A 15,284-nucleotide genomic window follows, 5' to 3' on the forward strand; every position below is an offset into this window, starting at 1 on the left:
GAAGAAACTAGACTTCAAAAGAGGCTACATATCAAAATATTAGAGCCAAACTCCTTCAAGATCGGCTTGAATTAAATTTTGAAGTTGATCAATGGATCTGCCGCAATGACTTTCCAGATTTGCATGCTTGGGTGGGAGAAAATTCATAACTCGGAGTACGAGCGTTGGAATCACAAGATTCCAATTTCTATGGAAAGAGGACTCATTGATCTACAATATATATAAAAATCACGGCCAAATTCCTTTTAGATTTGCACAGATAATTCTCCAAATTTTAACTCCGATGCTGCCTTGTTCTATTTTTCAGCTTTGCGCTTCGGTGGGAGAAAATTCATAACTTGTGATACGAGTGCCGAAATGACGAGATTCCAATTTCTATGGAAAGAGGACTCATTTATCTACAATATATATAAAAATCACGACCAAATTCCTTTTATATTTGTACAGATAATTCTCCAAATTTCAACTCCGATGCTGCCTTTTTTTTTCAGCTTTGCGCTTCGGTGGGAGAAAATTCATAACTTGGGGTACGAGTGCCGAAATGATGAGATTCCAATTTTGTTGGAAAGACGACTCATTGAACTACAATATTTTTAAAAATGACTGTCAAATGCCCTCTACATCTGTATAGATAATTCTCCAAGTTCAGCTTAGAATATATCTTGTTCGACTCTTCAGCTTTGCGCATTTGTGGGAAAAAAAAAATCTCAACTTGTCATATGAGCGACATTAAAGCTTTGGCGAGCGACTACTTGAAGCATCCATCAGATTTTTAGTGGCATCATTCTTTGAAGAAGTAATGCTGACTTGATATAAGCGTTTAAAACGAACTGCAATCATCTTTGGCTTCAATTGTTGTGAATTGTCTTCTTCTTTCCAGTCATGTTTGTCTCCTCGCTGAAAGAGGTCAAGCGTCGATCTCATATCGCCGTGCTATATATGTGTATTTAAGTTTTTTTTAATTTTTTTTTACCTCATGCGACTGAACTTAGAATATCGTAGTTCAGAAGACAAAAAAAGGATTTTTTTATGCAACTGAACTTAGAATGAAACTCTAAGCGCCTACGTACCTCGGTGAAGAGGATCAAGTCATTTCGTAGTTCCGAAAAAGAAGAGTTTTTTTTTTGTTCTAACTTTTGCCTAGGTCGTCCCTTTCGAGGTTTTCAACCTAGCGGACTTTTTTTTTGGGGGGGGGGGGGGGGCATACACAGTTTAAACTCATGCGGGCTAGGAGTATCATCTTGAAGACGGAGCTTTTGTAACTTTATGAATCTGCTTGATTTTGAAGAGCTTAGTAACTTCAGAATTTAGCTCAAATTTGAAGAGCTTTAAAACTTGAAGATTTGGCTCGTATTTGAAGATCTTTGCAACACGAAGACTCGGCTCGTATTTGAAGAGCTTGTGACGTACAGTTTAGACTCTTGTGTCAAGGAGCATTTCAACTTGCAGTTTATGCTCATGCGTCAAGGTGCAATTCAACTTGCAGTTTAGGCTCTTGCGTCAAGGAGCGGTTCAACTTGCAGTTTAGGCTCTTGCATCGAGGAGCGTTTCAACTTGCAGTTTAGGCTCTTGCGTCGAGGAGAGTTTCGACTTGCAGTTTAGGCTCTTGCATCGAGGAGCGTTTCAACTTGCAGTTTAGGCTCTTGCGTCGAGGAGCAATTCAACTTGCAGTTTAGGCTCTTGCGTCAAGGAGTGGTTCAACTTGCAGTTTAGGCTCTTGCGTCGAGGAGCGTTTCAACTTGCAGTTTAGGCTCTTGCGTCGAGGAGCGTTTCAACTTGAAGTTTAGGCTCTTGCGTCGAGGAGCACTTCAACTTGCAGTTTAGGCTCTTGCGTCGAGGAGCGTTTCAACTTGCAGTTTAGGCTCTTGCGTCGAGGAGCACTTCAACTTGCAGTTTAGGCTCTTGCGTCGAGGAGCGTTTCAACTTGCAGTTTAGGCTCTTGCGTCGAGGAGCGTTGTAACATACATGGACTTTTCTATTTCATCTTCGGATTCAAACTTGCCCCCACTATGGATGTCTTTTATATCTTCATCTTCGTGAGGCTCACGGACAGAAAACCATTGATCTCCATTTGTATCAATGCTTAATTCCATATCATGTGCACGAGTTGCCAACTCTTCAAATGTCTTGGGCTTTATTCCTTGCAATATGTAACGAAGACCCCAATGCATACCTTGGATGCAAATTTCGATCCCAGAAGCTTCACTAAGTCTATCTTTGCAGTTTAGACTTGCATGCCTCCATCGGTTGATGAAGTCAATAACTGGTTCTTCCTTTCGCTGGCGAGTGTTTGTAAGTTCCACCATGCTTACGGTGCGTCTTGTGCTATAGAAGCGGTTGAGAAACTCATGCTCCATTTGCTCCCAACTATCAATGGAACCAGACTCAAGGTCTGTGTACCAATCAAAAGCATAGCCTTTAAGGGAACGAACAAACTGTTTGGTAAGGTAATCACCATATGTTCCAGCGTTGTTGCATGTTTCAATGAAGTGTGCCACATATTGCTTCGGATTTCCCTTGCCATCAAACTGCTGAAACTTAGGAGGTTGATAGCTAGCAGGCATCTTCAACTTATCAATCCTTCGCGTATAAGGCTTTGCATATGTAAGTGAAGATTTGAGTGCGGGCTCAAATTTATCCTTGATAGCCACCATGATGAAGTCCTTCAACTGGCCAGTGGGAATCAGACCTTCGGGGGGGACTTGGACCTTCTTGATCGTTGTTGCTTGTTTTGCGGATGACTCTTCTTCCTCTTGTGTTTCATGAAGCTTCACAGGTGCTTGGGTAGACTCTCCTTCGGCCATGCTCTCCAATTTATTTGTTAACTTGGTGATTTTAGCATCTTGATCTTTAACATACCTTGATAGGTCTTCAACTGCTTTCGTCAAATTTTCAAGTTGTTCTTCTATGGTTGAAGCATTAGTCACCATTGCATGTGCCACCATCGTAGGTGATGGAGAAGAACATGGATTTTCGCTAACATATGATGCGAACATGTTATGCGGAGTAGATCCAGTGCTTAAGACATCATCATCGGCTTGCATGAAGGATTTCTTGGACTTAGATAAACTAAGTTGGGCAAGAACCCTCTCCACCATCTTGGCGACATTCTCCCCTTCTTCAGTGGTGTTTGCGGAAGACGAACCAAAGACGACAGCAGGTTCAGGCTGTGCTTGCGGAACTCGTTGCCCTAGCAATTTGGCTTGGTTCCTTGTGATAGGTCTGATGCTCCCCTCAGTAACATCTAGGATGTTGTCAACAGCAACGGAGAATTTGGATCCGACAGTTTTTGCGGATGCGGATTTCAAGTTGACCTTCTTGCACTACTAAAAAAACAGCGTTTAGTGACGGACGTATTCCGTCACTAATCAGCATATATCTGTTGCTAAACATGTGTTGCGACGGATTAGCGATGGAATGTCGTCTGTTGCGATTTTGCGCGTTGCTAACCTATTAGCGACGGAAAAATGAAATCCGTAGCAAACTTAGCGACAGAGTAGCGACGTATGAAATCCGTTCCACATTATAGCAACGGATTATTTTGTTGCTATTGTTATGAATTCCGTGACTAATTTCATATTTCATTTCGTCGTTTTAGTAAATTAGCGACGAAAATATTGTCGCTAATCCGTCGCAAAATCTTTGAATTATTTGTGCCTGCATTTAGCGACAATACAATGTTTGTCGCAGTCTGTAGCCTACTGTTTTCCCTCTAGCAACGACCAAAATCCGTCGCAAATCTGTCACAAATATTTTTCTTCCAATTTTTTATTTTATTTTAAATACACCTATTAACACATACTAAATACAAAGTAATAAATACCCTTAAAAATAACTGACATTCACATAAAATAATATTTATAAAAAAGATTCAAAATAGATAGCGAAATCCTAATCGTTAAGTCCAAAACACCGACAACACCAAGCTGTCAACTATCAAAAGAACCCACACATCCATCAAGTATTGTTAGTGCATAATTTTGTTCTTTCCAACAAAAAGCAGATAACTTTGTGCTTGAGATCCAAGACCATATATTCTTTCTCTTCCTTGTTCCCCTAGCAGCTTCGTAATATGCTTCACATTGATCAATATCAGACTGAGATCAACAGCATTGCCCTTGGCATCCTGCAAAAATTAAAAGAGCTTTAGCCATCCGATATCTTGTCACGGTTACAGCTTAAGCCGCATAATCCTGAGAAAGAACTACTCTCAATCAATAATGTTTCATTACTTATCAACATCAAAACAGAATTGAAACCAAAACGTTAGACTATAAAGAAACTAAAACAAGCCCCACAAAATGCATATATCACAAGTTAATTGGCTGCTAGCACTAAGCTAATACCATATACCACAAGTTTACACCTTCTGCTCATATTTTCCTTTCTGTTTTACTGATAAGTTTAATCAATTGCATTAATAGCACTTAGATGGTTGGAAAATGTATACAATACACTATGCTTGTGTTGTTCAACCACATCCATTTTAACAAAATATCCCAATTATCTACACGTCATAGCTAGAACCCTTTACACCAAAACTATAAGTAACATGGAGAAAAGTATCCAAATGTTCAAGTATAAGAAAGGTATGATTTCCAGTGACCCTATTTCATAATTCATTAGTTTTGAATTTCATCTACTTACAGCTTCAATAACTTCTTCTGCCAAAGCTTGATAAACTCTAGAATGTGGCAACTACTGCCTGCCCATTTATACAACAGAATGTGGCAACTACTGCCTGCCCATTTAACACTGATAAGGCTCCAATTGCAGTAACGGTTAACCAAAAATATGCAGTAATAGCTTACCTGATGTTCAGCAGCCAAATGATCCAAAATGCAGCAGTTTCTTACCAACAAACCCAACTCCAAATGTGGCTCGAAAAAACAACAGCAGGCAGCAGTCACTCCATTTCAAGTTTAGCAGCAAATTAGGGATTTCGATAAGCCCCCAAGTTATGCAAAATGTAACTTCTTAGAATAATGGTTTTACATATACAAAGACTCAATCGAAGTAGCCAATTTACATTGCAATTTTCCTACTAAAACGTATTTCTTATTCCAAGCAAATCATTCTTATAGACAAGTTAATAAACAGTAATTGAAAACCATGAAACGACATTGGTAATTCATAGATTGTATTCAACCATCTTTATTGGCATTCAAGTTCAAAGGAAACGAACACGATCAACACCTATATATTAGAAAGTTAAGAATAAACCTACTCATTTGTCAACGTCAAGAATATACTTTTCTGCATGGGATAGCACTTCTCAATAATTTGAAGATCTTGTGATCCTCCAAAGGAACTATTGGAGATATGGTGAGATATGGTCTGCATTTCTGCACAGTTTTTCAGCATTTCTGCACAATTTTTCAGCATTTCTGCACAGCGTTTCAGCATTTCTGCACTGTTTTTCAGCATTTCTGCACTGCGTTCAGCATTTCTGCACTGCGTTTCAGCATTTCTGCACTGCGTTTCAGCATTTCTGCACAGTTTTTCAGCATTTCTGCACTGCGTTTTCAGCATTTCTGCAATGCGTTTCAGCATTTCTGCACGATTTTCTAAACTGCGTTTCAGTATTTTTTTAGTGTTGTGCTTCAGCAGTGATTTTTTCTGCACTGCCTATTTGTATTTTTGCACTGCATTTTTCGCATTTCTGCATAGGTTTTTCAGCATTTCTGTACTAAGTTTCAGCATTTTAGTACAGTATTTTTAGCATTTTTGCACTGCATTTCAGAAATGCTGAAATGCAGTGCAGAAATGCTGAAACGCAGTGTAGAAATGCTGAAAATGCAGTGCAAAAATGCTGAAAAACTGTGCAGAAATGCTGAAATGTTGTGCAGAAATGCTGAAACGCAGTGCAGAAATGCTGAAAAACTGTGCAGAAATGCTGAAACGCAGTGCAGAGATGCTGAAAATCTGTGCAGAAATGCTAAAACGCAGTGCAGAGATGCTGAAACGCTGTGCAGAATTGCTGAAACGCATTGCAGAAATGCTGAAACGCTGTGCAGAAATGCTGAAAAATTGTGCAGAAATGCTGAAACGCAGTGCAGAAATGCTGAAACGCAGTGCAGAAATGCTGAAAACGCAGTGTAGAAATGCTGAAAAACTAGCATTTTTGCACTGCATTTCATTAGCATTAGCAGTACAAAAATGCTAAAAATACTGTACTAAAAGCACACCAGTAACAACATAGAACATCAACAGCAATGCAGCTTTATATCCCATTTGTAACAAAAGCATACATATATCTGAGCATACATATATCTGAGCAGTAACAAAAAGCATACATATATACCATTTGTAAAAATATAAAGCAGATTAAAGGAAACATATGAAAATATATATAAATATACCTGGAGATGGCTTGCCACATTCCCTCTTGTAACTCCTTCAACATTTATCAGGTCAAAATCTTCTTACGGACATTAGAAACAGGACGAAAAAATTAGTCCATTAATATGGAAGTATGCATATAATAAAAGATACACAAAGACTAACCACAGTGATGCTAAAGAAAATCACCTCTAATGCATAAATATGACTGCAATTTGCGGATACCATTTATGCGGATGACTGCAATTTGAAATCGATTACAGTAGAAAAATCATAGTACAACAGTAGATGATATACTTTTTTTATCTTTTAATATGTACAAACAAAAAGGTTCTTATATACTTTCATGCAGTAAACAAGAAATGAGATACAATTCTTATGTAAGGTCTGTAATCAACTTTTCTAGCAGCAGTGGAACTGCTGAATTGCCTTAAGAAATTACAAATACCAAAAGAAGCTTCAGTTTCCATATTCCAAGGGAGCAAATAATAATCCACACCACCTATCCAACAAGAAAGTGCTAGAATCATTAATTATCGGTTGGCTGCTATAGTCTTGCAACTACAACTTCATAGTGTTACAAATCACCAAATAGCAAAGGGCATATTATACTCCACAAGTAGAATCAGTAAAGCACAGAAACATAAACTTGGCATGATGTCAATCTATGCCTGCACACATAGCTACAACACAAAAAGAGCAAGAACTGCCGAAACGCCCCAAATAGACTCAGCAGAAATCATTCTCACCGTTTTGTCAATAATAATTGAATTTTGACATGAGTAATCGTCTTATCTCAAGTAATCGTACTAGTTCTCCACAATACAGCATGAACATTTTAATAACAAAATGACGGAAGGAGATCTAGGAACTACGCAGATCTTGCAGTCTCAATAAATGTCATTTAAAAAAAGTATATCATCTTCTGTGTTTTAACAAAATGCAGTCACTTCTTTGCCTTCTAAAAGACAACAATCATGTCAAGTGTAACAGCTTCTATCAAATGCACAACTATATATTAAGAGCAACAGTTTTACCCCAACATACAACAGCAAAATGACTAAAAGTGCAGCAATTTTTATTCAGGATTTTCGCAATGTAGCATCAATTCTTGTTTGGCAAAAGTAGGCACCAATCAAGTATAGGAGTTTCTATCTCAAAGACCACATATGTTTGTTGTAAATGCAATCATTCAAACACAGTAAAAAACTCTCAAAGTGCAGATACAAAACTCATTCAAATGTAGTAGCAGTTCATCAAATAGCAAAGTAAGGCACAAAATATGTCTCCACTATAGCAGTTGCTTGCCTAAAAAACAATCAGCAACCTGACACTTATTTCAGCTTCTAAAGATGCAGTAACATTTCAAGTACTATAAGTCACAATATTTTATACTAAACATTGTTTACATATAAATATATGAACAATCTATGTAACAAACAGTGTGTATTCACTAATGGGGTTGAATTGTTTACATATAAATATATAAACAATCTATGTAACAAACAGAGTGTATTGACTAATGGGGTTGATAAAAAATTCACCTTTGGACCCATAGTGACTTAACAGCATCAGCAAGTTCTTCAATACCTTGAAGCATTGCAGCTCGAGCTTCAACACCAAATCTAATATCCTTTGCAGCATAACTTCTACTCCAATTTAACCTTCCACCAATCTGCAACAAAAACCATTTATAAACAGACAATCCAAAATACAGCTCTTCTTGATCTATACCAAAAAAAAAAAAAGTATCTTGCAAAATAGTACTCACTTGTTGGGTGTTGGTTCTTGCCACTCTGTACAAAACAAGAAAATGGGTATTTGTTAAAAGTAATAAAGATTACATTTTTCTAACACAAAAAAGAAAAACAAGAAAATGGGTATTTCTTAAAAGTAATAAAGAATACATTTTTCTAACAGAAAAATCCAAGTTATAAAATGTGAATATTACCTGGCTTTGGAAGCAAGATTTGCTACAAAACGATACATTTTGCTAATGAGAAATGCTGCTAAGAGAGAAGAACAAGCTGAAATAACTTATTGAAACAGAAAATATCATTCACCTTTTAGTTAAAAAAAATGACAAACTGAAATAAAAAAAATCGAGTAAGAAACCCAGTTCACTAACACTGATTTCAAATCACAGAATATAAAGAATGTTGAGTTCTTCAAGCTTTTTCTCGACATGCAACGAATTAAAACAAACTTTAACCACCAAATAATATTATCCTACAAGATTTAGCACAAACAAAGGTCGAATTTCCATTTTCATCAGATTTGGCCGAAATAGAGATTCCCAACACTTAACCTTCAAATAAATTATAAACCCAATAGTTTTCAACACACCCAACTTCGATTTTAGCCCAACGACGGAATAACGACGAATTTTATATTCCGTCGCTAAATAATACATTCATTTCTTTTAATAATTAATATTGCGACAAAATATTTCGTTGCTGCAAATATATATTTTTTTGTAGAAAAATTAAAGGCCTAGCGACGGATATTTCGTTGCTGAATCTGTCGCTAATTAAAAATAAAATTTGTCGCGCCTCTTCTGTTGCTAAATCTGTAGTGAAATTTAAGGCGCCAAAAATTCGCGCTAATTATTAGTAACGAAACGCAGTTTTCGTTGCTAATCCGTCACTATATAATGAGATAAAATTTTAGTTGCTAGTCTTGCGACAAAATGAGAAATCCGTAGCTAATCCGTCGTTAATTAGCGACAGAATATGGTCTGTCGCTAATATTCCGTCACTAAACGCTGATTTTTTAGTAGTGTTGGAAGCCATCTTAGTGTTTTTGAAGTTCGATGAGAGAAGAGATGAGAGGTAAAGATTGTCCCACTGGGCGTGCCAAATTTGTATCGACTAATCTTTCGTTCCTGAAAATAATAATCAAGACAAGAAAAATAGCGACAAAGAATAATATTTGATTTCAAGAATTTGTGCGAGGGTTACAATCTTTATGAAATCTTAAATAAAAAGATGTAATCCTCTGATTCTTCTCCTCACGATACGGCCGTCAATCAAGGGCTTTTGCTTATTCTTGAATGGACGAATCACTTGTTGTTGATATTTCACTACGAATGCGGAGCCGAGCTTTAATCACAAACGTAGAGGTATGGAAACTTGTGGCTCACCACTTGGAGCGAAGACTTCTTAGTATGTGTAAGACTTGCGGCTGAGAGCTTCTCTATGTATTTTTCTTCCTGGCTTTGTGAAGACTCCTATTTATAATTGCGGAGGGGAGCTAGGGTTTGTATATGATTGGTTGAACCATGTCATTTGAACACTTGGCGACGTTTGGTTGGTTCTTCTATTGACTTGACATGCTGCGTCACTTATGCACGTGACATGATTTTATTGGTCGTTGACTTGACTTGGCGCGCCACGTCATTTGACACGTGGCATGGACCTTGGGCTAATAGAGTGGACTCATCATGTGAAGTCCGACAAGATAGACTAGCTGGCACAATTGAATTGGTCTTTCAATTAAATCCATACCAATTGGACTTAAGCAATTAATCCAATTATATTAGCCCATAATATTTGTTCGGACAAATATATTTTGGATTTAATATAATTCGAATTTCTTGTGGATTTACTTTTAATAAAATTTCGTCATCTACGAGGTCTAATCGCCAATAAAATATGCCTTCAATAATGAAATTAGAAAAGAAAAACAAGAAAGTTAATAGTTTTGAACTGCATAAATCTTAATCAGGAGTACTATTTGTATGAATTGACACTGCTATGAAAGAAACGAAAAAGATTAGGAAAACTATAGCTCATTTGTTTTTGCTTGGAGGGCTGTTTAAAATTCTTTGGCTTTGCTATTGATTTTACTAAAAAGGACGAACAAAGATTTACAAGCTATGACCAAAATTATAGTTGTATTTCCACAGTATAGAAGAGTGAAGCCCTTGGATGACCAAGGGCAATCTTGTCATTTAACAAAGAAAGAAATCTGAAAATTGTATCGCATAAAAATAAAAAATAATAGGTAGAGTATTTGCAAGCAGTGCCATACTCCCTACTATTGGTCCACGTGAGCGATGGGGTAATCATTAGTCAACATTGACACAGTGTACTTAGGACAATGTTGGCATTTGCAATGGACTCGGATAAAATGACAATAATGTCCTTGGACGACCATCTTCACCTTTCTATATTACAGAAAAATATAGGCCAAACCCATCGATAGATACTTGTGGTCGTCCGATTCTTTCACTTGAACACCTCATAAATTTTGTTTCATTTAGACACCCAAGATAGGATCCGACTGTTCCATTTAGACACTTTTCGTTGACTTAGCTAAATATGTAAAGAGTGTGTAACATACTCGCTGATGATGTGGCAAAATATTTACATATAGATTTGGTTATTTGGGGGTTGGGGGTAATTTTCATTGAGTAACAAAATAATAGTTTTGAAATTTTAAGGCAATATGATCTAATATGAGTAAATCCAAAATTTGAAATAACTAGAAATAATATTTTAGTGGTATATTAGTGATAAAGAAAAATAGAAGAGCTAGAATGGGTTATTGCTCATACTCTAACTCAAAATGTTTGTCTTACTTTTAAAAGGTAACCTCCCAAAGTATAAGACTTATTAGAATTTAAAATAAGAAAAATTGGAATTATATTATAAAAAAATAAATTATAGCTAAGACTTCTGTAACACCCCTCATCTTGGAACTGAGTTTAAGCTCATATCATTAGAGTTCTAGTGGAAACACTGAAGGTTTGAACGTTTTGCAAAAATGATTGATAGGCCTACTTCGGGCAGCGATAACTCCTTGATCGGTTTGGAATTTTGAAAAGCACCCTCAAGGAAGTTGTAGTATGTAGAAATACCTTTCTAACGATATAAGGACCAAGCTAATCAGAGATCGGAGCAAGGAGATATGATCGTCTCAATATGGCTAATAGTAAGGCACTTGAAATCCTATAGAATCGGCTAAGTTTTCGATACGTCTGCCTTCTAGTTAAATTTCGTGAAAATCCGTTGGGGATTTTGAGAAAACTTCCTTGATGAAAGTTGTATCCCTTTGAAATATCTTTCCAACGGTATATTATGGGGGTCAAACGGACATCTGTGCAAAGAGTTATGCCCATTTTACAGAAGCCTGTTCGCTGGAAATTTCACCTGAGTTACGGTCACTGTTACGGACCGTAACACGTGTTACGGGCCGTAACAGTGGACCGTAACACACCAAAAATTTCCATAACCTCACTGTAAATTTTCACCAAGGTACGGTACCAAGTTACGGTCCGTACTTCGTGTTACGGGACCGTAACAGTGACCGTATCTTGGTCCGTAAGTACGTTTCGGGTCACCTGACTTCGGGAGGCCATAACCCTATCATAAATTGGGAATTTGGGAAAACTCAAAGAACTAAAGTTGTATATAATTGAAATAACTTTCCAACCATAGGTCGTGATCTCACAGGTGACATCGGGATAGGGAGATATGGGTATTTTAAGACAGAAAGGTCCCAACCCGATTTCAAGTTGGGTCAAACCCATTTCCCCTTGGTATTTAAGGTAAATGTTAACCCTAGCAGCCCCATTTCCTCCATATTTTCAGATTTTATAGAGAGAAAGGGATATAGAGGAGAATTATAGAGAGAAACTAGAGAATCAACCAAGTTGAAGGCCCTGAATCCCGAGGCTCGTGAAGGATAAAGTGTAGTACAAGTTGTTGCCGTCATTCTAAGGTAAAAATCGAACTTGGGGATGTTGATTTCGTGGTGACTACTTATAAAAGGTAATGTTTCTACTCTCTAATCATTTATAGTTGTGAATTGATGAATTCTTGGGAGAATAATAATTGGGTTGATGAAGAGAATTATATGAACTATGCTAGAGTTGTTGAATTGTTGACTTGGGATTGTTGTATTCATATGGGTGATGAAGAATGATGTTAATTACATCTAAATGAGATTGTAGAATCATCTAGAAGTAATAGAATGGGATTGGGTGAAGAAAACACCATTAATGAAGGTGGTGGAGCTTCATGCCCACCAAGTGTTTGATAAAATGCTTAGATGAACAAAGCATGGATATTGTTGCTAATATAGAATCCCTATGACCTGTATTGCTATAGATTAAAGTTGAAGGGATTGAAGGAAATCGTGATACGCTTAAAAGCGGGAAGTTAAGGTATGTAGAACTTCCATCCACATGTGGGAATCTCTACGTTCTTCCCCATGATCCATTTTTGTAAAATCCATGAAGTTCAAATCCTAGGGCATTAAACCCAACATATTGGTAGCCCGTAATTATGTATGTATGTACATGAATTTTGTATCTATGTTCATTATTGTATTCCTACTCTTCCATTACGGATATTAGGAATCCTCGCTTAATCCATGAATCATGAATTCTTCCTCATGTGTTCTCATTATGTTCATATGAAACTTATGATTTTATTTTTGCAAGTTACAACCATGTTTTCAAGTCAATTACACATATATGATTATGAACTATTGTTATTACTCATGAATCAAGAATATGTTTACAAGCTATTTCATGAAACTATGTTTACAAGTTATTTCGTGAAATCATTATTACAAGACAAGTACAAGTTAATTCACGAAAATCATGGGCTTCTTAGCCAACTATATTATGTTAATGTTTTTGGAAGTTGCGCGAATTACCGAGAAGGCTCAAATAGCCTGAAACTATGTAGCCACCATAGGACAAGGATCGCTCCGCCTAGTTAGTACGATACCTTAATTTTACACTGAATAGATCCATTAGGTACGTTACCACCTTATACCCTGGCAAGGTATAGGGGCTCTGCTGGTCCGGCGAGGTACCAGACTCCACGTACCCACGTGATGCTATCACATGTCGGTTTATGAAATGCTCTCCCTACTTGTCATGTTTTACTTATGTTATATATATACATATGTACTCATGCTCATGTTCATGTCCAGGTTTTCAGTTTCAGTTCTTATCATGTTATTCCATGTCCCATGTTATTTCTTTCGGTTGCTTTACATACCAGTACATTCAATGTGCTGACGTCCCCTTTTATTGCCCGGGGCCTGCATTTCACGATGCAGATACTGATATACAGGACGACACATCTGCTCAGTAGGACAACATTTGTATCAGCTTATTGGTGAGCCCCATCTCATTCGGGGTTTAGTCAACTTTTGTTTTATGATTAATTATGCATCTAAAGGTATGCTGGGGGCCTTGACCCAGTAAGCATGTTTTCCAGTCAGACTCATGATAGAGGTTTCATAGACTAGACAAGTCAGTTATGTCATGTCAGACATTTGGAGTCGTATAGCCATTTTGGCTCACTCATGTTTAAACAAGTATTTTATTAAGTATTATGACTTACCATGTTTTATAAAGGTTCATCACGCATTCACGTTATATTCCGCTTATGTTATGTATCATGATGATTCAGCAAGCCATGTGGTTCGCTCGGTCACATGCAGTCAGGCACCGAGTGTCGTGTTACGTCCAGGCCATGGTTCGGGGCGTGACAACTTCATAACAGAAGATTTAAAATATAAAATATTGAATATAATATGTAGAAAACTAATTAAATACGAGAGAAAGAATGTACAAAAGGGGGGGGGGGGGTATATTTATACTTGGAATTAATTTTAAGAATATAATGAAGTAATTGGATAATACACAAAATATTATTCATAATTTAAGAAATTGAAGAGTTGTGAACAATGAAATATTTTCATATAGATTTGGTTATTTGGGGGTTGGGGGTAATTTTCAGTGACTAACAAAATAATAGTTTTGAAATTTTTCAGGAAATATGATCTAATATGAGTAAATCAAAAACTGAAATAATTAGAAATAATATTTAAGTGGTATATTAGTGATAAAGAAAAATATAAGAGCTGGAATGGGTTATTGCTAATACTCTAACTCAAAATATTTGTCTTACTTTTAAAAGGTAAACTCCCAGAGTATAAGACTTATTAGAATTTAAAATAAAAATATTTGAAAGTATATTATAAAAAAATAAATTATAAATAAGACTTCATAACGGAAGATTTAAAATTTAAAATATTGAATATAATACGAGAGAAAACTAATTAAATACGAGAGAAAGAATGTACATAGAGAGTTGTGGGGGGGGGGGGGTATATTTATACTTGAAATTAATTTTAAGAATATAATGAAGTAATTGGATAATACACAAAATATTATTCATAATTTAAGAAATTGAAGAGTTGTGAACAATGAAATATTTTCATATGGATTTGGTTATTTGGGGGTTGGGGGTAATTTTCATTGAGTAACAAAATAATAGCTTTGAAATTTTTAAGGCAATATGATCTAATATGAGTAAATCAAAATTTGAAATAATTAAAATAATATTTTCTTAATATTGTCCGTGCATCGGACGGGTACATATATTAGTGATAAATAAAAATAGAAGAGCTAGAATGGGTTATTACTCATACTCTAACTCAAAATGTTTGTCTTACTTTTAAAAAGTAACGTCCCAGAGTATAAGACTTATTAGAAGTTCAAAATAAGAATATTTGAAATTATATTATAAAAAAAATTATAGACAAGACTACGTAACGGAAGATTTAAAATTTAAAATATTGAATATAAAAAGAATCCAAGTACCAAATTAAAAAAAATTAAAAATACAAAAATAAAATAGCATGTGGGTAAATTTAAAACACAACATTCACAAATTCTTTTCTTTCCAAAGCACATTTAGAAGTAAATACCTTAAATAATAGTTATGCCAAATAAACTTTTTCTTTTGTAGTGATATGATTTTTTATATGTTAGAGATGAAGATCAGGATTGTGTAATGATATAAGGTTAATCATCACATGATAATTAAATATTTGTTAAATTAATATAATTCAATGTGCTCAAATAAGTAAAACTATAATTTAATATTATTTCAGCATCAACTAATTTTCAGTAA

The 15,284-nt window shown here is 35.9% G+C and overlaps 1 long non-coding RNA gene across 1 annotated transcript; it reads right to left on the reverse strand.

The window, feature by feature from the left end:
• Positions 1-7,577: 7,577 nt before the first annotated feature.
• On the reverse strand, positions 7,578-8,600 carry LOC132604929 (uncharacterized). The gene is made up of 3 exons (XR_009568934.1): positions 8,294-8,600; positions 8,114-8,138; positions 7,578-8,017 (listed from the first exon to the last, which is right to left on the reverse strand). It is a non-coding gene; the product is annotated as an uncharacterized LOC132604929 (long non-coding RNA).
• Positions 8,601-15,284: the final 6,684 nt, after the last annotated feature.

This window comes from Lycium barbarum, chromosome 8 (assembly GCF_019175385.1).
Source record: "Lycium barbarum isolate Lr01 chromosome 8, ASM1917538v2, whole genome shotgun sequence".
In the NCBI taxonomy this organism is placed as follows: Eukaryota; Viridiplantae; Streptophyta; class Magnoliopsida; order Solanales; family Solanaceae; genus Lycium; species Lycium barbarum.